The 24,579-nt window shown below is 38.7% G+C and overlaps 1 long non-coding RNA gene across 1 annotated transcript in view; it reads right to left on the bottom strand.

Moving 5' to 3' along the window:
* Window positions 1-313: 313 nt before the first annotated feature.
* Window positions 314-24,579, bottom strand: part of LOC116574704 — a 146,130-nt gene continuing 121,864 nt past the window's right edge. The window contains exon 3 of the long non-coding RNA XR_004279446.1: window positions 314-2,237. This is a non-coding gene — a long non-coding RNA (uncharacterized LOC116574704). The remainder of the gene's footprint in view (window positions 2,238-24,579) is intronic.

The raw sequence follows: 24,579 nt of genomic DNA, 5'->3' as shown, positions 1-24,579 counted from the left end.
CTATTCCATGAATAGAAACACTGGTGGGTTGTTTTTAAATTAGTGTTAGAATAAATTCTTATTGCATGAATTATCCAATCGGTGGTAGGACTTCAGAGAAAACTGAACTTCTGCTGCCCCTATACAAAATATCCAAAAGATCTTTAACAAGGATACTCTAGGCTCCAGTTCAGAGTTTTCAATTCAAGCTTCACTTATGTATATATTAAATGTTATCCTATCTCCTTTTAGTCTAATAATAATTTGTATTTTTGTATAATTTTAACAAAAACATACCATTAAGCATGAGAATATGATATGTTGTAGTGCTATGTTAAAAATGTTTAGTGTTTTGACACTATGGAAGATACATAATTCATCTCAGAATAGGTGACTCTTAGTTTAGGAAAATATACTTTTTAGGGAAAAGATAAAGTCTCCAGGGTATAATCTGGAAAGAGAGGGAGAATAAAGAAAGCTGGGGTTTTTTGCAGCTGAGTTAAATGTTAGACCAGGAGAGAGAAATTGAGTAACACAGAGACCAAGAGAAAAGGCGAATGTGTGAGGACCCCATGAAGAAGAGCTGTTTAGGCAACATGCCACCCCTTCTTATAGCCATTTTTGAACTCTTCTGCAAAACCTGTGAGTCCTGGAAGCATCTTGTCATTTTGAATATTATGTAATGTCTCCCTCTGGACCACGAGATCTCAGGTGTTTTTACGTGCTATAAGCCTGAGGCTACATTCTGATGCATATTTGCATAGTTTTGCAAATATTCTGCTCCTTTGCAAAATCTGCCCTCAAGTTTAAAATCTACAAAGAGCAGCTTGAGTAGGGTTTTGTAAATTAAAATAATTTTCAGGCACACTGGGATATTCATATCCTATATTATCCTGGCACTCTTGGCAAGAGCTCAAAAGTAATTGTACACAACATTAATATTAAACAAGCCCTTTAAAAATCTTTCTGAAGGTAGTGATACAATTTCAGTAGCTTCCCCCCTTCCCAGGCATTTATAAATATCAAGTTGGTTTAGTAAAGAGGCACTATTAGAAGATTTCATCATAAACTGCACCTCTTAAAATAATCTTTCAATATACCATATAGAAATCCCCAAAACTATGGCATTGAAACAGATGGCACAATTGTGCTATTTAGCACCAATGCCACTTTTGGACTGTTAATTCCAATTATAAAATTTGAATCATGGAGAGGTAGCTTACGCTACTGTGCCCATCAGAAGTGTGTTTTCATAAGGTCACACGTTTCTTGATACTAGCTTATACGGTTGGAGACAGGGATCTTATGACACTTCTACCAGAGCACTGTCCGAAACACAGAAGCTGAGTTTTAGGAAACCCTGGGTTTGCTTCAGGTAATATCAAAGCCACCTGGGATAGGTCTCAAGAAGTAGGCTGACAGACCCCAAATTTACACAATCTTTCTCTTATTCAAGAGGCACCTATGAAACAAGAAGGCAGAATGAAATAATGAAATAATAGCAGAACGAAGCTGAAATGCAAGATATAGTTTTCTGAAATTGGACAATATAAATAACATCAAAACTTAAAAGTGCTTAAAACTATGCAAGATTCTCCTACAAAGGAAGGGGCACAGCTTAATTAAGGACACAATTTATTATCTTGAAAAGAGAATATTATAGAAAGAAAATCAAAAGATACTAAAGACTTTGAGTACATCATACGCTTGTTTTCTAACCCATCGAAATAATGTGTGTACAATTAACAAAGAGGGTCAACAAAACTTCAAAAATCTTGATAATACTACCAAATTTTCAGAAGAGAGGTCCAATGGGTTTGGATCCTTGGAGCGTTAGCCCCAAAAGATGCAGAAAACCATCTAAAAGTAGAAATGCTTCTCACCACTTCAGTAGCTCACCACTTCCACTGCAGGCTGGGGAAAAACGGTATGATTTCTCTTATTTTGTTTGGTTTGATTTGGTTGGGTTTGTTTTGGTGGTAGTAGGAGGAAATGAGAAAATGTTAGCCCACCAATAATGGAGGAAAATGTTAATGTAAAAAGGCAAAATTATCACAGTTGTTTTATTAGTTTGCTATAACAAAAATTCCACAGGCCAGGTAGCTTAAACAACAGAAATGTATTTCCTCACAATTTTGGAGGCTGGAAGTCCGAGATCAAGGTGTCCAAGAGGTTTGATTTTTGGCTTGTGGATGTTTTCTTACTATGTCCTCATTCAGCCTTTCCTCTGTTTGTGCGCATTCTTAGTGTTTCTTCTTCTGTTTATAAAGACAAAGACCATATTGTATTAGGGCCCCAACTACATGACCTTACTTTAGTTTAACTACCTCTTAAAATGTCCTTTCTCCAAATACAGTCACATTGTAGAGTACTGAGGGCTAGAAATTCAACATATGAATTTGGGCTTGGGAGCCATAATTAAGTCCATGATGATGGTCTAAAACAATCTATACTCTATCAATAGAGATTTAATACAAGGTGAAGACATAAAGGGACAAAAATAGGAGGTGCACTCTGGGCATGGAAATGTAAGAAGCTCCCGAGACCCACTCCACAGTGCAATTGGTGAAAATTATAAAAAGACAGCCATTTAAATTCTTGGAAATAGTCCTAAGGTAAAATGGTAAATAAAGAAACATTTATTAAAAAAATAAAAACTATTAACACTTAGTAAGAACAGCAAGAGTCTATGGCATTTGAACCATGGCCTATTTTTCCTTTCTTTCTCTCTTTCCACTAAGGTGGAAATTCCACTCTAGATGCAGGTACCAAGAACACAGGCCTCCTTCTCTCTCTAGTAACCTCCTGGGATAGTTAAGGTATCTTCCTGGGATGGGTAGGATGTCAGCACTTGTCCTCTTGCTCTCAACAACCTGGGACAGAAGCTAAGTTCCAGAAGGGAGCAGCCAATATAGGGTACTCTCCGCTTTCACCCAGTCCTCATCTGTGGGATGGAGGCTCTACCTCGGTTGCAGACATTGAAAATACTGGGACCTGGATATCTTTCAGTTCATCATGGCTCACAAGGTAGAGATTTTTCCCCATGGAGAGACAAGCTAAGAGGACCAGAAGTGACTCTGCCAATTGTCAAGAGAAAAACAAAGTTTAACTTAGAAGGGAACCCTAATATAATTATAGCAGTCTTCTCATCATAAACAATGCATGTCAGAAAAAAAACGAGTAACATTTTTAAAGTGCTCAAAGAAAAAAAAAGTCAACAAAGAATCCTATATCTACCAAAGTTACCTTTTAGAAATGGAAGCAAAATATAGACTTTCCCATATAAACAAACAGAATTTGTTGATAGCAGACTTACCTTACAAAAAATACTTAAGATTAAGTTCTTCAGACTGAAAGCAAGTGACAGTAATTTGAATTCACATGAAAAACAAGGGCTCTGGTAAAGGTAATTATGAATCTATAAAAGACAGCATAAATGCATATTTCTTCTCATTTTGTCGCTTAACTGTTCTAAAAAACTGATTATATAAAACAGTATGTAAATGACTATGTTGTTGGACCTATAACATATCAAAATATTTGCCCAAAATGACACAAAAGGGAAAAATGGAAGCAAAGCTGCATTAACCTAGGGAAATGACCACAGACAGTAACTCAAAAGCTCAGGAACATATGAAGAGATTCAGCAATGGTAACAAATAAGATTAATATAGCAAAAGCTGCAAATATGTACTTACTCGCCTTTCCTGTCTCAGCTCTTTAAAAGATATAAAATTGTGTAAGTGGATATTTGTAACCATGTATTGTTGAGTTTGTAATATTTATGGATGCAAGATGTATTACAATAATACCACAGAAAGCAAAAAAAAAAAGAGAATAAAGGAGCAACATTCCTATATCTCATTGGAATTAAGTTAGTAAAAATATGAAACTGATTTTTATAAATTAAGATGTATATCATAAGACCTAGAGCAACCACTAAGGAAATAACTCAAAAAATGGTGAAAAAATAAATAAATAAAAATGGTACATCAGAAAATATTCACTTAATGCAAAATAAAGTAGCTAGGTAGTAATAGGGGAACAAAAAAGATATGAGACATTTGAAAAATAAAATAAAATGACACACATAAATCTAACTATATCAAAGTAACATTAAATGTGAATGGATTATATAATCTAATCAAAAGGCAGAGTTTGTCAGAGTAGATATTTTTTTTTTAATTCAACTATGTCAGGCCTATAGGAGATACACTGTAGATTCAAAGACACAAAAATTTTGACTCAGAATGAAAGAAGGGACATTACTTCCAGCCTTATATAAATAAAAAGGATTATTAAAGAATACTATGAACAGTTTTATCAATAAATTAGATAAATAACATGGATGAATTTCTAGAAAGACAAAAAGTACTGAAACTGACTCAAGAAGAAATAGAAAATCTGAATATGCCTATACCAACTAAGGAGATTAAATTAGTAACAAAAAAACCCAAAAATCTATGTTTAAAAAAACATGCAAGCCCAGATAGCTTCATTAGTGAATTCTACCAAATGTTTAAAAATTAATACTAATTCTTCATAAACGAACCACCAGGAAGGAACACTTCCCAACTCATTATATGAGGCCAGTGATTACCCTGGCACCAAAACCAGACAAAGACATCATAAGATGTCTAAGAAAACTATAAACACATAAGAAAACTACAAAAAATATATCTTATGAATATAGATCCAGAATTTTCAATAAAATACTAGCCAGCTGAATTCAGAACCATAAAAGGCATTATACACCATGACCAAGTGGGGTTCATCTTAGTAATGCAAGGTCGTTTTACCATCTGAATATCAATATAATATACTATAACAAGTGAATAATAATAAGATTGGCTGAAAGCAAAAAGAATGAACAACTCAAGTGGAAACCACCAGATTTTTATTTTGGTTGAAGTTCTGGTATTATTCACATTGTCTGGTATATAAATTTTTTTAAATAATTGTAGAATAACGAAACTTTAATTTTTGGTGTATATACAGCAGGGTTTTAAGCTCAGGGCTTCTCTACCTAGCTGTTTTTCATGCTCTATATTTATTAAGCAACTACTTCATTTCCCATCTTATCTCTCTTTTAATACTTACATTCTAAACAAAATAAGCTGCCTTAGCCTATAAACAGTTATGGGTACTTCCTGACAGTGGTTTTTTTCCTTTTTTCTTCTTCAGTATCAGATGATTTCCTCTTTTAAACCTCTAAAATTCCATAAGAGATCCCTGACGTCTTATGGATTCTCATCATTAAAATACCATTTTGCCCTGGGGCTAATAATACATTATATGTTAATAAAAATAATTTTTTAAAAGACCATTTTGATACCTTACTCTGTGCCTTTCAAGGCAAGAAAATGGCCTAATTATTTAAAAATTGTGCAAAAACAGAAGAAAAGTTATGGACACATAGCCAAGTGCTTTTTCTAATTGCCTGCACTAAGAATGGGCCAACCAGGCTTCCCTTTAGCTTCTCCAGCCATAGGGAGCCACCACAGAAAATGATGGACCTAAAAGTCATTATCCATAAAAGAAGGAAATTTTAAAAAAAAATGCTGGGGAGATATTTCTTGTGTTCTTGTTATTATGAGATATTTCAGACATGCCAAGAAATCTTGAGGATAATTTAATAAATACCCATGTATCCTGAATCCAGCTTAAGAAATCAGATTTATTTCACATTTTGTTCTTACATTTTTTAACATTTATTTCATTTGTTCCCTGGCCTTTATTTTAATTGTATGACAAGGAGTCTGAAAATACACCTGGGTAAGAATGAGAATCAAAAGTTCAGGTCACATTCTTTGGCTGAAACTTGGACACATGTTCTTTTCTCTTTTGTGCCTCAAGCCAAATGAAATCTTTTTGTCATAATTGTTATTAGCTACTATGAGCTTTTATTTTTACTTTCTCTAAAGCAAACAATCAAAAAATTGCAATAAGAAATACTTTTAAAATCAGTCTGTATAAAACTGTTAAAAAATCTGACATATACCAGCGAATGTACATTAAAGGAAGCTTTATTACTGTTAATTACCTTTTTAATATTTTTAGGCTTCTTTTGTCACTCATTAGATATTCAGATAAAAAATGACTGCACCATCTGATTATTTTTATAAATGCATATAACATTACAATATGATACAGAAAATAGTCACTACTCGTTTGGGCTATTTTTAGGCTTTTTGAATCACGGGATACCCCGGTTCGGCCAACTTCAGCCAGCAGAGAGACAGTATTGTTATTTTATGATCCAGGCACTTCTCAACATTCCAACAGAAAGAATGAGTTTTGAAGTATAGCCAGTTCTGATTGTAATCTAATCTGGGAGCTAAAATAGTCATTTAAGTGTACATTAAAAGCTCTTGTAAAATCATCTTGTCAGAAGCAATTGCAGAAGTTAAAGCAAAGTGAATTTACATTCCAATTTATGAACATTGGTTGGTTTTATCTTGGAAAATATTTCTCTGAGACTCTTAAAATACTTTCTCTGTGAAGAGTTGTGTTTCAATAAATTGGAAATGGTCCTTCTAATTATTAAATTGTTTCATTCTCTAATCTAGTGGAGTGTATATGTCATGTTTATTTTTTGAAGGATTACAGGTGAATTGTAGGAAATTTTCTTTTAAACCTTGGAAATGACCCAGAACTATGACTTATCCATTGCTATCCTTATAAAATATAACACTTGGTAGGAGAAAAGGATTCAGAGACAGACTGAACACATTTTCTCTTTTGTTTCCTGGAAAAATGGAGACTGTGATGTAAAATCAGGGTAAATCATTCACTATCTATTGTTCAATCAGAACAGAAGTGAAAAATCGAATGTATGTGTTACTGTGTCAGTCTGTGAGGGCTGCCCTAACAAAATAGCACAGCCTGGATGATTTAACAACAGGAATTTATTTCTCAGAGTTGTGGAAGCTGGAAGTCGGAGATAAAGGTGTCAGCAGAGTTGGTTTCTCTGGAAGCCTCTCTTTGGCTTATACAGGGTCATCTTCTCCCTGTGTCCTCACGTGGTCTTCCATGTGTGTGCATATGACTGATGCCTTTCTGTCTGTGTCCAAATTTTCCCTTTTATACAAGGCCATGTTGGATTAGGGCCCATCCTTGTTACCTCATTTTTTTTTTTTTTAGATTTTATTTATTTATTTGACAGACAGAGATCTCAAGAAGGCAGAGCAGCAGGCAGAAAGAGAGGGAAAGCAGGCTCTTCCTTGAGCAGAGAGCCTAATGCGGGGTCGATCCCAAGACCCTGAGACCACGACCCGAGCCGAAGGCAGAGGCTTAACCCACTGAGCCACCCAGGCACCCAGTTATTACCTCATTTTAACTTAATTACCACTTTAAATACCCTGTCTTCAAATACAGTTGCACTCTCAGGGACAGGGGGTTAGGGCTTCAACACGTGAATTTGGGGGACCCAATTCAGCTCATAACAATTATATAACACTTGTGCAAAGCCCAAACTCTAACCGGTTTACAGAGGCAGGGCACTCATTCATGATGCCACTTTCTGAAAGAAGCCCTTTTATTTTAATTCAAAATGATGATTTTCATCCTTGTTTTCAATTCTGATTCGATGTTAACTATGCTAGCTGACTCCAAGAATCTGCTAAGTATTTACAGAAAGAGAAATAAATTATTGGATATTCAGCTAAAAAGAAAGCACTCACCTTGATTTTCTAAGGCTGCCAATTTTAGACTCAAGCATGTCTTCTGGCATTTCTGAAGTGACTTTGGCATCTGTTAATAATAGAAACACTGCTCTGCTAACAGCAAACAGTTCCAATGACCCCACCAGCAGACTAAAATTACTTCAAGTCACAAGGCGAGGTGACCAAGCATGTGGAACCCTAATGTCCAGGTTATAATTTCATCTCCAAGAATAAGCTGAGTCCTGCTTCAGTGAGCTTAAGAGATACCAAGAGTCTGCCTTTTGCCTTGACAGTGTTTTCTTCAGTTGGACTCAAATTTAAATTGAATGATTCTAGTCCTTCTTATACCTATAAAAATATTTTTTTATTTTTATTTTTATTTTCATGAATGTAGAAATGGAATGTTATATACAATGCATTTAAGGAAATCGTGTTATATCCCTATGGCTTGGGAATTTATTACCATAGGAATTCTGTGGCTTAAGGGTTTCTTGAATAATTCATACTCTGGCAGGTTCTGGGGCTCAGTGGTGAGCTCAAGGCCTGATATAAAAGAAAAGAAGCCCCAGCACAGAACTGTCCTGGGAGGAATGTAATAAGACTTTGCAAAGCCATTCACCCTCTGTGTGAAGAGAGAAAAGCAATCTGGGCTGAGCACCTTCTTACAAGTCTCATGCTAGATTGTTTTCATCTTACCTGTTCATTTCATCCTCACAAGCTCAAAAGGCCTTTCTTTGTTTCTTCCATTCTTTCTCTCTCCCTTGCTTTCTTTCTTTCCTTCTTTGTTTTGTTCTGTCTTGTTTTGTTTTTGTTTTGCCTTTAGGAAACAAACTCAACACCTATTAGCAAATAGCTCATAACTGGAAATACTGGAAATACTAAAATCCCATCATATGGTCATGGTCCATCAAAACCTTGGTATTTAGGTGCGGCATGCCTTCAATTAGGTACAGGAGAAAATGTCTGGCCCCTACTGGCCATCAGAGCGTGACAACCTTTTGTGAGATGTCCTGTCAACAACTACTTAGGGAATCCTAATTAACACTAAAGAAATTATATAGTTTTTTAAGTTTTTGAGAATATAATTTCAAACAAGAATGTACATAAGTTATTTTTATAAGAGTAAACTTGGCTCAGAAGAACAGTTTCTAAGGGCTTAGTAGATAGTTGTTGAGAAAAAGAATAGAGATGCTTTAAGAAATGGGTAACAGAGACTGAGCTTGTGAGGCCAAACTCTGCCTCTCTCTCCCACTAAATATGTGGCATTGAGTAGGTTATTAATCCTCTGTGCCTCAGCTTTCTTATCTGTAAAATGAGTATAACACTAGTAGATGAATGGATAAATAAATAGTAATGCATCCAGACAATGGAATATTATTCTGTCCTAAAAAGAAATGAGCTATCAAGCCATGAAAATGCATGAAGGAAGTATGCATATTATTAAATGGAGGAAGTCAACCTCAAAAGGCTACATGGTATATGATTCTAACTATATTACATTCTAGAGACAGCCCAACTATGAAGACAGTTAAAAAAAAAAAAATTAAGTGGCTGACAGGGATGGAAAGAGAAGGGATAAAACAAATGAATATAAAAAGGAGTACCTATCTCAGACAGCCTGCGGTGAAGACTCTACATAAACCACTAGAACTGCCTGGGGCACAGTCAGTGCTAGAGATTCTTACTACTATTATCACTTCTTTGCTAACAGCCTGAAGAAGAGGAGCTATCCCATCTATTAATCCGGCAGACTACTTCACTATGGCTGAAGAAAGGAGAAAAACCTTTCTCCTAAGCCAACATGAATGAGTTAGAACCTGAATATCGTTTAAGACAGTGGTTCACAAACTTGAGTGTAAAGGAGTAAATGTTTATGTCCTTTAAAATTTATATGTTGAAGACCTAACCCCCAATGTGATGGTGTTTGGAAGTGGGGCCTTTGGAAGGTAATTGGGTCATGAAGGTAGAGCCAAGATAAATGGGATGTATCCCTCTAAGAAAAGCACAAGGGTTCTCTCTCCTCCAAGTGAGGACACAGCTAGAAGGTGTCCATCTTCAAACCAGTAAGAGAGCTCTAAGCAGGAATTGAATCAGCTGACACTTTGATCTTGGACTTTCTAAACTCCTGACTGTGAGAAATAGATTTCTACTGCTTCAACAAGGCAGTCTACATTATTTTTTTATAGCAGCCTAAATGACTAAGACATTGAGTGATTATCAACAGCACCTGGAGGGCTTGAGTACAAATGCTGCCCCTACCCCACAGAGGCAGTAATTTAGTAGGTACAGGGAAGGGTCCAATGATTTATATTTCTAGCAAATTCTTAGGGGATGCTGATGCTGCTGGACTAGGAACCACACTCTAAGAATCACTGATTTACTGAAAAGACTGGCCCAGAGTTGGAGATGGGTATAATGGCAAATCACCCAGGTGAGGTTATCAACACAGATTGGTAATCTAGGCATGTTTAAAGAATTGATGCTCCTGTTAGATGCAAAAACTCTTTACATCATTTTTTTTCCAATGAGGTAAAAATCTAAGAACGTATGTGAAAGTGTAGGTCTAAAAATAATGAAAAAGAGAAATGAAACACTCAGCTCCAACAAAATGGCCCAGCCCTAACATATAGCAGGAAAGTGAAGGGACCGACTATTTAAAAGTAAGTTAAACTGCTAAAAATTCAACAAAACTTTTTCATAAAAGAAGAAGAAGGGTTGAAGATGGTGCTATGAAAGGATTCTAAACTCAATCCTTGCACAAGCAGAATTAATCTACAGCTGCATAAGAAACAATTGCCTCTGGAAAGAACCTGAAACCTAGTTAAATAGCATCTTCACCAAAAAAAAAGGGTAAGAGAGTCACATCAAGGTCAGTAGGAGAGGGGGAGATAAGGTCTAGCAAGAAACCCAACTCCAGATGCAGGTACTCACAACTGGGAGGGATTTCATAATATGGAGCTTGCCCCCTGGAGAGTGAAGGGTGTGTGCCCCACTGCAGTTATTTCAACCCTTGGGACCCCCACCAGAGAGACAAGACCCCACAGCATCTGGCCTTGAAAACCAACAGAACTTATTGCCAGGAGAACAACAGAGTTGTAGGAAACAGAAAATCCACTCTTAAAGGGCTTGTACACAGACACAGTCACCCTGTATTTGAGCACAAAAGCAACAATTTGGAAGGCACCTAGACCATATGCAAAGGAGACTCATATCTTAATATAAAGCATCTGCTGGAGAGTCAGATACCTATTGTTACTCTCCCTCAGGATGGAAGTATTGGTGAGCCTAATTTATGTATTCTACTGCTTTATTGATGCCAGTGCCGACAGGTGCCACTTTTGCACCCTTTCCTGCCAAAGCCTGTTAACTCCAATAGTATTACCCTGCCCCTACATGTCACAGCCACAGCTCACTCCACCACAGACAGCAGACATGTGCAGCCCATACAGAGGATACCCATTGAGCATCTGGCTCTGATGACCAGGGAGAAATGTGTTTCTGGGTACTATGGGTCTGATATAACTAGAGAGACAATCCTTGGTGAGCTACCATTCCCAGGGCACTGCACAAACAGCAAACTGAAACATATCCCTAGTCTTCATGTGAAACAAGATTTCTTATTCCTCAGCTACAACCTAAGGAGTAGGCTTCAGGTTTGCCACATATCCAGAAGCTATAGGGGTGCCCCTAGGAATGTGAACAGGAAGACATTGTATAGTACTCTTCCTTGGCCTCACCACAGCTTGACGATACCCCCCAGAAAGAGTTTATACATTCATCTAAAGCAATGATATTTGCAACTATTGCCCAAGGGACACTTCCAGAACTCCTGATCTAGAAGCCAGCAGACTTTATAATTATTGGCCCACAAGACTATATATGCTATTTATTGGAGTAATTAACATTATTAAATGTCCAAATTACCTGATTAAATTATTAAAGGAACATAGAGATTCAGTGCAATCCATACCAAATTCTCAATGGATTTCTTTTGTTTGTTTTTTTCTTTTAAAAGATTGTATTTATTTATTTGACAGAGAGAGCACAAGCAAGGGGAGAGGCAGGCAGAGGGAGAAGCAGGGTCCCTGCTGAGCAAGAAGCCTAAAGCGGGACTCGATCCCAGGACCCCAAGATCATGACCTGAGCTGAAGGCAGACACTTAACCAACTAAGCCACCCAGGTGCCCCTCTCAATGGAATTTCTTAATGCAATTTTTCACAGAACTAGAACAAATAATTCTAAAATTTGTACATAAGAGCCAAAAAATAACAATAATAATTCTAAAATTTGTATGGAACCACAAGAGATGTCAAAGACCCGAAGTGATTTTGAGAAAGAACAAAGCTGAAGGTGTTATGTTGCCTATTTTCAAACTATACAACAAAACTATAGTTATCAGAACAGTTTGGTATTGGCATAAAAACAGAAATCAGACATAGGGATCAATGGAACAGAAAAGAGAGCCCATAAATAAATTCACATGCATATGGTCAATTTATTTCTAACAACGGAGCAAGAATATAAATAGGAAAAGGATAATCTCATCACTAAATGCTATTGGGAAAACTGGACAGCCACATGCAAAAGAATGAAGACCATTACACACATAAGTTACACCACATACCAAAATAAACTCAAAATGAATTAATCAGTTAGATGCAAAACCTGAAACCATAAGATTCCTAGAAGAAAACATAGGCAGTAAGCTACTTAACATTGGTCTTAGTCATTTTTTTTTCCTGATGTGACTCCAAAGACAAGAGTCCCTGAAGCAAAAATAAACAAATGGGACTATATCAAACCAAAAACCTCTTGCACAGCAAAGAAAACCATCAACAAAACAAAAAGACAGCCTACTTAAAATGAGAAGACATTTGCAAATCGTATATCTGATGATGGGTTAATATCGAAAATATGCAAAGAACCCATACAAATCAACAAGAAAAAAATCAATTAAAAAATAGGCAGAGGACCTGAACAGACATTTTTCCAAAGAAGACACAGATAGCTAACAGGCACATGAAAGGGAGTTGATTATCAAGGAAATGCAATGCAAAGTCACAATGAGATATCAACTCACACCTCTTTGAATGGCCAGTGTCAAAAAGACAAGAAAAACAAGTATTGGCCATGGTATGGAGTAAAGAGAACCCTCGTGCTCTTTGATGGGAAATAAACTGATGCAGCCACTATGGAAGACAAGATGGAGATTCCTCAAAAAATTAAAAACAGAATACCATGCGATCAGGCTATTTCACTTTTCCTTAATTATTCAAAAAATACAAAACTACTAATTTGAAAAGATATATGCATGTCTATATTCACTGCATCATATTTACAATAGTCAAGATACGAAAACAACCTAAGTGTCCGTTAATGTATGGATGGGTAGAGAAGATGTGGGGTGGATATATGGATAGAGAGGATGATAGATTATATAGATAGATAAATAGATAAGATAGATGACAGAAGATAGATATAGATAGATGATGAAGATCGAAGACAGATAGAGGATAGATAGATACACACAAGGGAATACTACTCGGCCATAAAAAAGAATTAAATCCTTCCATTTGTGACAACATGGTTGGAACGTGAGGGTCTTTTGAGAAAGAACTCAGACAGAGAAAGACAAATACCTTATGATCCCATGTATGTGTGGTATTTAAAAGACCAAACAAACAAAAATAGAGAAATCAAATTGGTGGTTACCAGAGAGGGAGTGGGTTTGGGGTAAGAAATAGGTAAAAGGGCTTAATTGTATAGTGACATCTGGTAACTTAATTTATGTTGGTAAACACTGTGCAGTATATACAAATGTGAAGTTACTATGTTATACAAATAAACACACAGAGGTGGGAACACCTGCCCAAGGAAGAAGCTGTTGCAGTCCCAACAACAAGAGGCAGTGACAGCAACGCAGAAGGAGTAGGCATTGTATCATTGGTCTGTTCTGCCCTTAGCTCAGCCTTAGGAGGTTAGGGCAATGTGGAAAAAGGGGGCACCTGAAATAGAGGTTTGATTATGCTGGGTGGGAAAGAAACTCACATCAGTCAAGTCTGTAGCTGAAGCTTGTCTAAATTTCTAATTTTTTAACAAACAATTTTTGATAAAATTTGCAAAATACAGAGAGGACATTATACATAGATGAACTTTTCCCCACCTTGATGAGTGAGTTCTTCCAATTAAACCTAAGTCCATATACGGGTGGAACACTAACTGATATAGTGATGGAGACTAGCTGACACTGCAGCGAGATTAAAACAAAGTTGTCTTGATTTCCCTTCTTCCATCAGTCAGCACCTCACCTTCGCCCTGGGTGCCAACAGTGTGGTTGCACACGGCATTAAATGCTGGGTTCTGTGAACATTGCCTCATTAACCGTGACACCAACAGTGATTTGCTTATGTATGTATCTATTATGTATCTACACACAAGTGTGTACATATATTTGTGTATACATTTGTGTATATGTACACGTATGTGTATGTGCCTTGGGTGCATGTATGTATGTGTACACATGTTTGTGTCTCTGTGTGCATACGTGCACATGTATGCATGCATAGGCATATATACTCATTTGATGGAAGTGGAGCTGGTAGTGTGGTTCATGTCCTATTAGCCCTCTGGATTCTCTAGAAAATGAAACAATTAGAAGCTTGCGTTACCTTGGTTGGACTTCTGAAGTCTAAAGGAAGTGTGGTTGGCAGAGACAGCCTGAGCTACAGCTGTCACCAGGAATCACAGTAAAGACTTTTTGGCTGAGGCTGAGAGGTTTAAAAACCGGGGAGGATCATTTTGGGTTTCTACTTTCTCCCTGGAAATCTATTAATGTGCAGGAATTCACCATAGTCAAATTTGGAACATTTCTATTTGCTGGTGTCATAGAAGGATGCATTGTTAGTTGGTCTTTTAGTTATATGGTATAACGTCTGGAGATCTGTAGACGTGCTCAGCCGGGCAGGACCAGGGCTGGAGAACACAACAGGGAGGTGTCAGTCTCAAAACAACAGTGTCCTGGAGCCCAAAACGGTGCAGTGAGGAACTGTGTTGGGACAACTGAGGTAATCTGGAGTGAAGCAGGCAAGCCTGGGTGTCAGAGCACCCATCTCATAAAAGCTAGAGGCAGGATGGTGATGAAACATTAAACCGATGGCCTTCTCCATCCGGAAATCAAACCACAGCCTGCTGTAGAAAATGAAACCCCAGGGAATGTTCCTCATGCCTTGGAGTTGTCCGCTGAGCTCTTTTATTAGAGCCTGGGCCTTGCCAAGATTCTTTTAGGAGAACTTGCCAAGTTCTTTAATCAGAACACCTTGGCCTTTGGCCTGTGCCTCGATCACTCACCATCTCAGAGGGAGGCATGGCTTCCCCAACTGAAGAATTCTGAGAGGGGATTGAGCTTGTCTGAATTGTTCACGTGTCTCTTCCCCTGCACGTAGCTGCCCTACCTCCAGGCATGCAGCCTGTACTCCCTCATTTGATCAACCCTCCAGCCTGCCAGAGAGGGCCTCCAGCTCCGAACGTGGAGTCCATTCAGGCAGGTAGGGAGAGGGTGAGAGGGAGGGGGCATAATGACCAGATGTCATCTGCATGCTCCCCGTTAGGTGCATCAATAGGATGGAAAATGTCATTTTGACCACCTGTCTGATTTCCGCATCTACTTCTCCATCAGTTCCAAACTTGGAGAAGGGTCTGAAGAGTACATGATTATCACTGCTCAAACCTCAACTCTGGTAGCAAAAACTACTGGCTATGGCTAGATGGGTTGTGAATTTCGAAGAATGGTGTCAAAACTCTCTCATTTCTAAAATCTTTTTTTTAAGATTTTATTTATTTATTTGACAGAGATCATAGGTAGTCAGAGAGAGAGGAAGGGAAGCAGGCTTCCTGCTGAGCAGAGAGCCTGATGTGGGGCTTGATCCCAGAACCTGGGATCATGACCTGAGCCAAAGGCAGAGGCTTTAACCCACTGAGCCACCCAGGCACCCCACAGCTCTCTCATTTCTATTTGAGACTCTGCCACCCCTGACTTTCCCACAGCTAAGATTCCCAGGAACATATGCCCCAGGGAGTCTTGATGCCTGCTTTTCACCAGGTTTATCACTGAAACTTGGCTAACCTTGATGCCTGGAGTGGGGGAGGGGGAGGAAAACTGAAGTCACCACCAATAACTCTAACCCTAGTTCTAACTCACTCCTCCATAAAGCTCCTTAATTGCTATTAACCAAAACAAAAGCAAAACAACTATGCAAAACAAATTTCATTTTCTTCGTGAATGTTTCCCTCTGCATGGCAGTCAAGAGTGATCTTCTGCCTTCTGTGAACTCCTAGAGTTTCTTAGCCTTCTGTAGTGCATTCACTATACTCTAACATATTAGAACATCTAATATATTCATGGCTTATCTGCTACCTGACTCTAAGCTATTCAAGGGCAGGACCTTCATCCTGTTCATCCCATGTCCTTAGGAGAGTGACTTGCAAGGAGCGGTTGATACAAGTTTGCTCAATGAAATCAGTTTTACCTCCTATCGAAAGTATTTAAAGCGCTCAGCATTACAGCTTTGTACATTCATCCCATGGGGAATTATTCTTTACCACCCAGAAATTGTGAATTGCATTTCAGATGAAAGCTTTTGATTAAAACAGGCCTTGCTGGCAAAAGCACCTCATGTCACTAGCTGCAAGTGGTGCCAGAATGCGAAAATGAGCCGGGTCCCATCCGGCTTTCAGATTTCAATAAACATCAATACTCATATGTTTAAAACGGAAGCAAAATCCTTCAAAAGATCTTAAACTGTGCTGGAGTGAGGCTGAAATAGACTGCTGATCTGAGAGTTGGCATGGCAGACGGATTTCTCAGCTCTTTGATCAATGCTGAAATGCTTAGAGTCTTACAATGGAAAATAAACACGTAGGTTTTGCAGTCAGATCCCTCCTTCCATGGATGAGGAAACTGAGGCTCAGACAGGGCTGGCGAGGTGTCCTGTGACATCACAGGCAGTGAGAGCTGTGTCGGAGCAGACATCCCTCCTGAGTCCCACTGAGATCAGCCACTGAAGGGACACAGATATCCCCACAGAGACTCAGAGTTAGTCCGAACCTGGCCAAGGAGAGAGCCACCAGTGATCTTTGAGCACAAGATGTCACGATCCAAGTTGTAGGCGGAACAGTATGGAAGTCATGTTCAAGGCTAGACAGAGGCAGAAAAGAAGGGCCAGACAGGCTACTGGGGAGACCCTGGGCCAGGAGGAGGTAACAATGGCATGAGTGTTTTAGGGGACATATTGGGGAGAGAACGTTTTATAGAAATGATTGGTTTGATAAACTGCTTTCTAAGTAAATTAAAGAATGTTAGTCTTTGTTATGCTTTTTTGTACTAATTTTCCAGAGTTTCCTGCCAGATTGTTCCTCTGGGCAAGACGTAAGAAAATGATGAAGTTCGAGTTTTTGTCCACAGCAAAGAATATGTGTCTTCCTTTATCCATCTCAGAGGAGGACACAAAAAGACCCAACTGCACAAAATAGAATACATTCACACTTGGGAATATTAGGCAACTATGAAAAGACTATGGTGTTCTGCAGTGATGTGCCAACATTTCAAGAACCCCATGTAGCTCTGTGCATAATACCAGTCAGAGAACAACACTGTAATACCAGCCTACTATTTAAAAAACAAATAGGGCAATAATCGGCGTGTGCACGCGCACCCCCTTGCTCATAAACATAAAGGCATCTCTCCCAAATCATTTTCACAGGAAAAAGGAACATGCCGTGTCAGCCTATACCCATCTATGCTTATGTTCACCAACAAGAATGTATTTTTGTGATATTTTTGTTAAAAAAACAAAGGTAAAGTGTGTTTACTATGCCAATTATTTTTGTATATTGCAGACAGAAAGGAAATTTTTACCCAATTTTCTTGGCATGTAGAGATAAGCAAAAGCTACGGTGAAAAAGTTTTGAGAAGATGTTTCTTTGAAAGGGTCAAGAGGAACAGGTGCAGGAGCCCAGGACTGTGAACCCTGGTGTGGCAAAGCACACACCTGTCCAAAGAGGCCTCAGCTGTTGTCAGTCCAACAAGGCAGCATGCTAAGCTGACTGGCCTTGGAAAGCCACACATACCTGATATTGTCCTGCAAGGACTCAGCCAGCAATTCTAATATATGGGTTATAAGAATTTATTGCACACTCTACTGTATGGTTTCATCAACAATGTCTGTGTTTCTGTTTCTTTTCTTGATTTTTTTTTAAAGATTTTATTTATTTATTTGAGAGAGGGAGGGAACAAGGGAGGAGGTGGGACAGAGAGACAGGGAGAAACTGACTCACTGCTCAGCAGGGAGCTAGATGCAGGGCTTGATCCTAGGAACCTGAGATCCTGACCTGAGCCTGAGGCAGATGCTGAATCGACTGAGCCACCCAGGCACCCTCTTTTCTCAATTTTTTTGTAATAAAAGTCCTTTCTCTTTATTCAGTTAGCCTTAGCAGAACAAATGAGACAAACTGTCCGTAGTAAGCAGACTCTTCTAACTCAGAGTAGCTAAAAATGACATTAAAATTTTCACCACATTCCCCATTAAACCCTTCTTTTCTTTCACTTGTCAAAATGATTTGAGGTTTTACTGCTCTGTTTTATTTTTGTTTTAAAAAAAAAGTGATCCATCAATTAAGTAATTAATTATTTTTAAGATTAGTTAAGGATTGCCTGGGGATAGTATTTTATTGCAAACACATCATCCATAAACTATAGAAAAACCACCAACTAACTTGCAACTGTAGAAATACTGTCAATATAGATCCTAACTAATATTGAATGTGCCCCCTTTTAAAATGAGAAAATAACCTTCAGCTCCTTTAAAATGTAGAGTTTGGCATTTTACTAAATTTCATAGGGAGAAAATGTAATGAGTCAATAAACCCAATTTGGAGGCTGGTTATTGTCACATAAATTAATTTGCCTGCTAAATGATCAGATTCACATCCACCTTTTTCCCCACCATCTGCCTCACAACAAAGTTGGCATTGTACTCCTTTGAGGACGGACTGTAAAAATGTCATTACTTAAAGGCTTATTATCCACCGAGTCATGTTAAACTCCAATTTCCCTGTGCTTGCTAGCTAACTAGGTAAAGAATGGAGTTTGGATTTTTTTTTTCCCCCAAAAAATTATATACACCAGTGGTATACCTCGAGGCATTTCTTTTTATTGGGCTATTGTCCCAAAGAGCAGTGCCGCCATGTGACCTTGGACTCCTGCTTGGCAAGCCACCCCCATGTAGTGGGAAGATGGCAGGCCACGTTTCCATGGCTGGGTTTTGACTTGTCTCTCCAAACACTTGTGATCTGTGAAATCTCTCCTGACTGTCACACTGAGTGATCGCATCCCATTTCTCTGTGCAATCAGGCACCTGGCAGGCTTTGCCAAACAGAATGCTGGTCAGGGAGGGGTGTGCGGAAGCCAGAATTTTGCTCTAGCCAAGTTCTAAATATGACCCTCATGGAATCCAAAGGCCAAGATAATCCTGATCGGGATCTTCATCCAGTCCTTATTTGCTGGGAGAAGGGGAAATATGCTCAATAGAAAAAAATGTGGTAGGTATAAAAGAACTGTTTAATATTTAAGAGTTTTTAAAAGTTAGAAACTGAATCCAGAGTCAATAGGAATGGCCCTTGTTGGGTCCCCAATGTTGGGTCCCCCAATTATGGGTCTGTGATTAAAGGAGCGAGACTGATACAAAGTGAAGGTCAAGCAAAGCTTTATTTCACGCCAAGCATCGAGAATCAAACCGACCGGCTGGGGCCATGCCTCTTACAGAGAGTGAGACCCCTCCCTGCCTCACAGAGTAACTTTTATAGAGCAAAGGCCATGTGGTTGAATCTGGCCACACACAGGTGGCCAATGAGATTGCAATACACAGAGATGGCTGCACAGTCATGCTAGGTCACACAGGGGTGGCCAATTGAATTACAATTTACCTTATAGTAGACATTTGGACTAGCCTATCGCCTTGGTGAGAACTGGTGCCCAAAAGGCAAGGCCCACACTCCTTGGTAGCTAGGGAGACAGTATGCGCGCTTTACTGATTGGATGTCTTCATCTGACCCAACTCATCCCTGCATTCGGGCTGTTATCTCTTCCTGACCTGACCCACCCTTTTATTTGGGCTTTGTTACCTGGGACTGGTTTCCCAGACTTGCTTTTAAATAAGTTTCTCGCGCGGGGGGGGGGGGGGGGGGGGGGGGGGGGGTAATTTAAGTTTTACTGCATAAACAACAAAATGGCTGTTCAACCGAGATGGGGCCGCTCTGGCTAAATAGGCCCTCACAGCCCCCCCCCCTTTTTTTAATAGCTAAGCTATAACACCCAGTGATAGGTAATGTTTCTGTGTTTTTATTTTTTGCTTTTTCATTTGTCTCCTCTAGCACTCAAGATACCATTATCTATACCAAGCCATTAAGTGCTCTATAACTCCTACTGTTTAAGCTTTGATGATACACTGTGGATCTCTTGTTAGACTAACTCAAATTTTTTTTGAAATATGTGATATGTAGATCATTGCAGTTATTCAAAAAATGGCTGATAATTACATAACTTGAGGAAAGAATAGTGGGGAGGATATTTTGACCTCAGATTTGCACAAATATATCATTAATCCACCAAAAATTGTTTTGCATTCAATGTGCAAAAAAAAAAATACAATATAAAAAAAGATGGTCTGTGTCCATAAGGCTCCTTGTCTAGACTCTAGCAGGAAAGTCAGACAAATAAAAAATGATCTACTCTAGTATGTGATACCAGAAAATGTTATCTTAGGTACAATAGAGAGACAGAGTAAGGGTATCATGGAAGGCCTCCCAGTGACAGGGCCAGGGCTCCCCAAGCAGGAGGGTACACATTAGCAGGAGACAACATACTGCAGCGAGGTCCCGGGAAGCAGCAGGATCTAGGGTGGAACATGACTAGCAACTGTCAGATGCAGGCAGGAATTCAGTTCTCAAGGGTTTCAAATGTCCTGCAAGGATTTTAGAATTTGTCCAGTTGGGAACCATTGAAGAATTTCAGACAGAAGAATAGCATGAGGTATGAATTTTAGAAAGCTCATGTATTTCACCAGCATCCCAGCAAATCTGTTGAGACCAGGGTGCAATTTGCAGTGTGGACATCAGAGGAGGCTGCTGTGGGTCAATCCAGGAGCATATTATGGGTCAGAGTCACACAGCAACAGCAGGGATGCACAGAAGGGTGGGTTCAGATGATGAGAAGCGATCATGGCTAGCCATCGGTGACAACACAAACAGTAAGGAAGGCAGATGTCAACTATGATTCCCAGATGCTTGTCAATGACAACTCACCACAACCGCGTGGGATGAATTTCCACATCCAATAAAAGTGGTAAGAATGAAAAGCAATGAGAGACACTGATCACGCAATTGACCTGCTAGATGGACGAGTTAACTTTGTGAAGGGGAAGGAGATTTTGCTGTTCAAATGGCACGAAGATGAAGCAGAAGTAAAAGGACAGAAATCAAGTCTGCAAAGATTATTGCTCAACCATCCAGAGAGGCATTTAGGGAAAGTAAAACAAGAAAGGAAACAGGGCTAGTGGGTTCAAGTTTTAATTTTAAAATTTGGGTTAGAAAGTGGTGAAAAGGGGCCCCTGGTGGCTCAGTTGGTTAACCGTCTGCCTTCGGCTCAGGTCATGATCCCAGGGTTCTGGGATCCAGCACTGTGTTGGGCTCCCTGCTCAGTGGGGAGTCTGCTTTTCCCTCTCCCTCTGCCCCTCTCCCTGCTCGGTCTCTCTCCCTCCCTCCCTTTCTCATAAATAAATAAAATCTTTAAAAAGAAAATAGTGAAAAGACACAAAACATTGAAACATGCTAAATATGTCTCCTGTTGGTGGCAGTGGGAGGAGGAGGAATGTGGGAGTCAGGAAGAGAAGATGGTGACAAGGGAACGGAGATGTAAGGCCCCCACTTCCAACTCCCTCCACACCCAGAAAGAAACTGCCAGTCTCAAAGGAGGGAGATGGCCCAAGCCACAGAGTGCACTGGCCTCTCCTGAGCTCCAGGTCACCTTTCCCGAGCTTGCCTAGTGCAGTGTCAGCCCCTGCCCCAGCTGGGATCTTGTCTCCTTAAAAGATTTGCTACTCAGGGAATCTTCTCTACAAGATCCTGAAACACTGGTGGAGTATAGAGGCAGCTTAGGAGACATAGAAAACATTTAAGCAACAAAAGAAACCCAAGTCAAGTTCCAAGGGTTGAGGTTTCTGGGTTGACATGAAATTTGTCAGGTTAATCTAAACTGTCGAAACTAAGTCATACTGCGAATATTTGCCTTGAGACTTACATTATCTAAACCTCCTATCTTTGTTCACTCCAAATTGGATAATTTCCAGATAGTCCTTTCACTTAATACTGCATAGACTCAGCTTGAGCAATTCATTTCCAGAAGAAATTTTAAAAATTCAATTATGGGGGCGCCTGGGTGGCTCAGTGGGTTAAGCCGCTGCCTTCGGCTCAGGTCATGATCTCAGGGTCCTGGGATCGAGTCCCGCATCGGGCTCTCTGCTCAGCAGGGAGCCTGCTTCCTCCTCTCTCTCTCTCTCTCTGCCTGCGTCTCTGCCTACTTGTGATCTCTCTCTGTCAAATAAATAAATAAAATCTTAAAGAAAAAAAAATTCAATTATGGCTTCACCATAGCAGAGTTAAAGAGAATCCTTCCCAAGGTTAATGTCAAAGAAACCCGAAGCTCCTACACTGTGACATTATGGAAATAATCCCAACCTTGCAAATATAGCTTAAGTAGACAAGAATACTATTAGAAATCAAAAGTGTTATAGAAAACAGAGGAATTACATTTACAAATTGCTATTTGTAATCAGAAAATATAACATCTATTGGAAAGATAACCCATGCATTATTTACATGATTTGAGACCACTTTTTCATACGAATGATTTCAGTACTAACTCCCGCACCACATAGCAATTTAAAACCTTTTTATCCTATACTTTGTAAAATATCTTTGGTCATTTTCATACATTAAATGTTAGTGATAATGGCAAAAATCCATCTGAATTAGTTGCTATCTGATTTTTACTTTATTCCTGTATACTACCTAATTTTCAATTAAAAAATTTAAAATAGGGGCACCTGGTTGGCTCAGTCGTTAAGTGTCTGCCTTCAGCTCAGGTCGTGATCCCAGGGTCCTGAGATTGAGCCCTGCTTCGGGCTCCCTACTCAGTGGGGAGCCTGCTTCTCCCTCTACTATCTCCCCCCCACCCCGCCCCTGCTTGTGTTCTCTTTGTCATCACTCTCCGTCAAATAAATAAATAAAATCTTTAAAAAAAATAAAAAATATTTGACCCGAGGCTACCAGTTAATGTCATTAAACTTTTCTATAAATTGGTGCTAAGTTACACAGTAAGTTCATTGGAAATTTAATTCTATTTTAAGTGTGTTGAAAATTAGGCATATTTATTTCCTCTAGAAAAGAGCTCTTTGTCAAAACACCCTTTAATAGTATTGACTCATTTTTAATTTTGAAACAAGGTTAATTATGACTATATCAGGATATTGTGGAAAGTAAGTTTTATTGTTCAGACTTTTTTTTTTCTAGATCAAATCTTTTGTTTCTCCATAAGTTGCATTTCTGATTGTGATTTCTGAGCTCCTATAAAATTTGTTCATCTCTTTTTGATATTCTAATTATTATTATTCCTTTTCATTTTGACTTATTAATTTTCATTCCCATTTTTTTTCTTAAGAGTCAAAAACTGCATGGCTGACACATCTTTAAATATTATGCTATGAGTCAATAATAGTAAATTTTTACTATTTTTGCTGAACAAAGATGTTAGTGTAGAATCAATACCCAAATCCATGCACATTGTTTCAATTTTCTTCCTGAAAATCATGACAAATTTAAGTACTAGTTTACTAAAAGGGGTTTGTTACTGGAATAGGATTTGCATTCTTTTAATAGAGATACAAAAGGAAAAACCAGTCAAATGTCAGGGATGCATTGAATGTTGAATGAACACACACACGCGTGCACACACACACACATGCCAACAGAAGCATATGTACATGAGAAAGTCTGAAACCAATGGGTATTTGCTTAGAGCCAGAAAAGCCAGAAGATCTATACCACACATTCATTATTCAGATCTCCGCTGGCAGCTCTGAACTGGTACTATTTAAATTGCATTTTGTTAACTCACTTTGATAATAGGATTAAGTAGCTGAATACTGTTTGCTCACCCCAGAAGCAAGTACTTTCATCATTCACAGCAGCTTCAACTTGAAGACTACAGTGATTCCAGGCCCTGACTACGTATTTCGCAAAGACTGTGGATATATTTATTTTATTATTTGGATAATTCATAATAATGCATTTTAATACATAAATAATGTAAAAAGACTAACGAAAAACAACAATTTGGTTTTAAGAGATTCTGGAGCTTATTCTGAAAAACCTAGGAAATCATAATTGATCACCATCCCAATGTGATATTTTTGTGTCCATCTTCTTATCACCACTGTGATAAACATAAATGCTTTTAAGGAAAAATTTTCTTGGCTATTCCTCACAAATTTAATATAGACTGCTGTGTCACAATCCCAGTGGATCTCTAGGGGAGCCAAATAAACAGGTTGAAAACAACACAGTCCACTGTCTGGTCTGATTGATGAAGACTCTTCAAATAATTTATTAGTATCTTGGTAGTTGAAAGACTGTCCTGCTCTATATACACTTGCAGCTATTTTTACAAATATGGCATCTCTCTCTTTAAAGCCTCTCTTCCCAGACTTACAGTAGCTGGTGTATAGTAGATGCTCAATAAATATTTGTTGAATAAAAGTTCCTACACTAATAAAGTGGGGGAGCTGAAAGTTAAGAAAGACTCCAGGCAGTTAGAAAATGCCATGAA

Source organism: Mustela erminea, chromosome 16, assembly GCF_009829155.1.
Source record: "Mustela erminea isolate mMusErm1 chromosome 16, mMusErm1.Pri, whole genome shotgun sequence".
NCBI classification, from domain to species: Eukaryota; Metazoa; Chordata; class Mammalia; order Carnivora; family Mustelidae; genus Mustela; species Mustela erminea.
The sequence above is the reverse complement of the archived record's forward strand: the minus strand, read 5'-3'. Positions and strand labels throughout refer to the sequence as shown.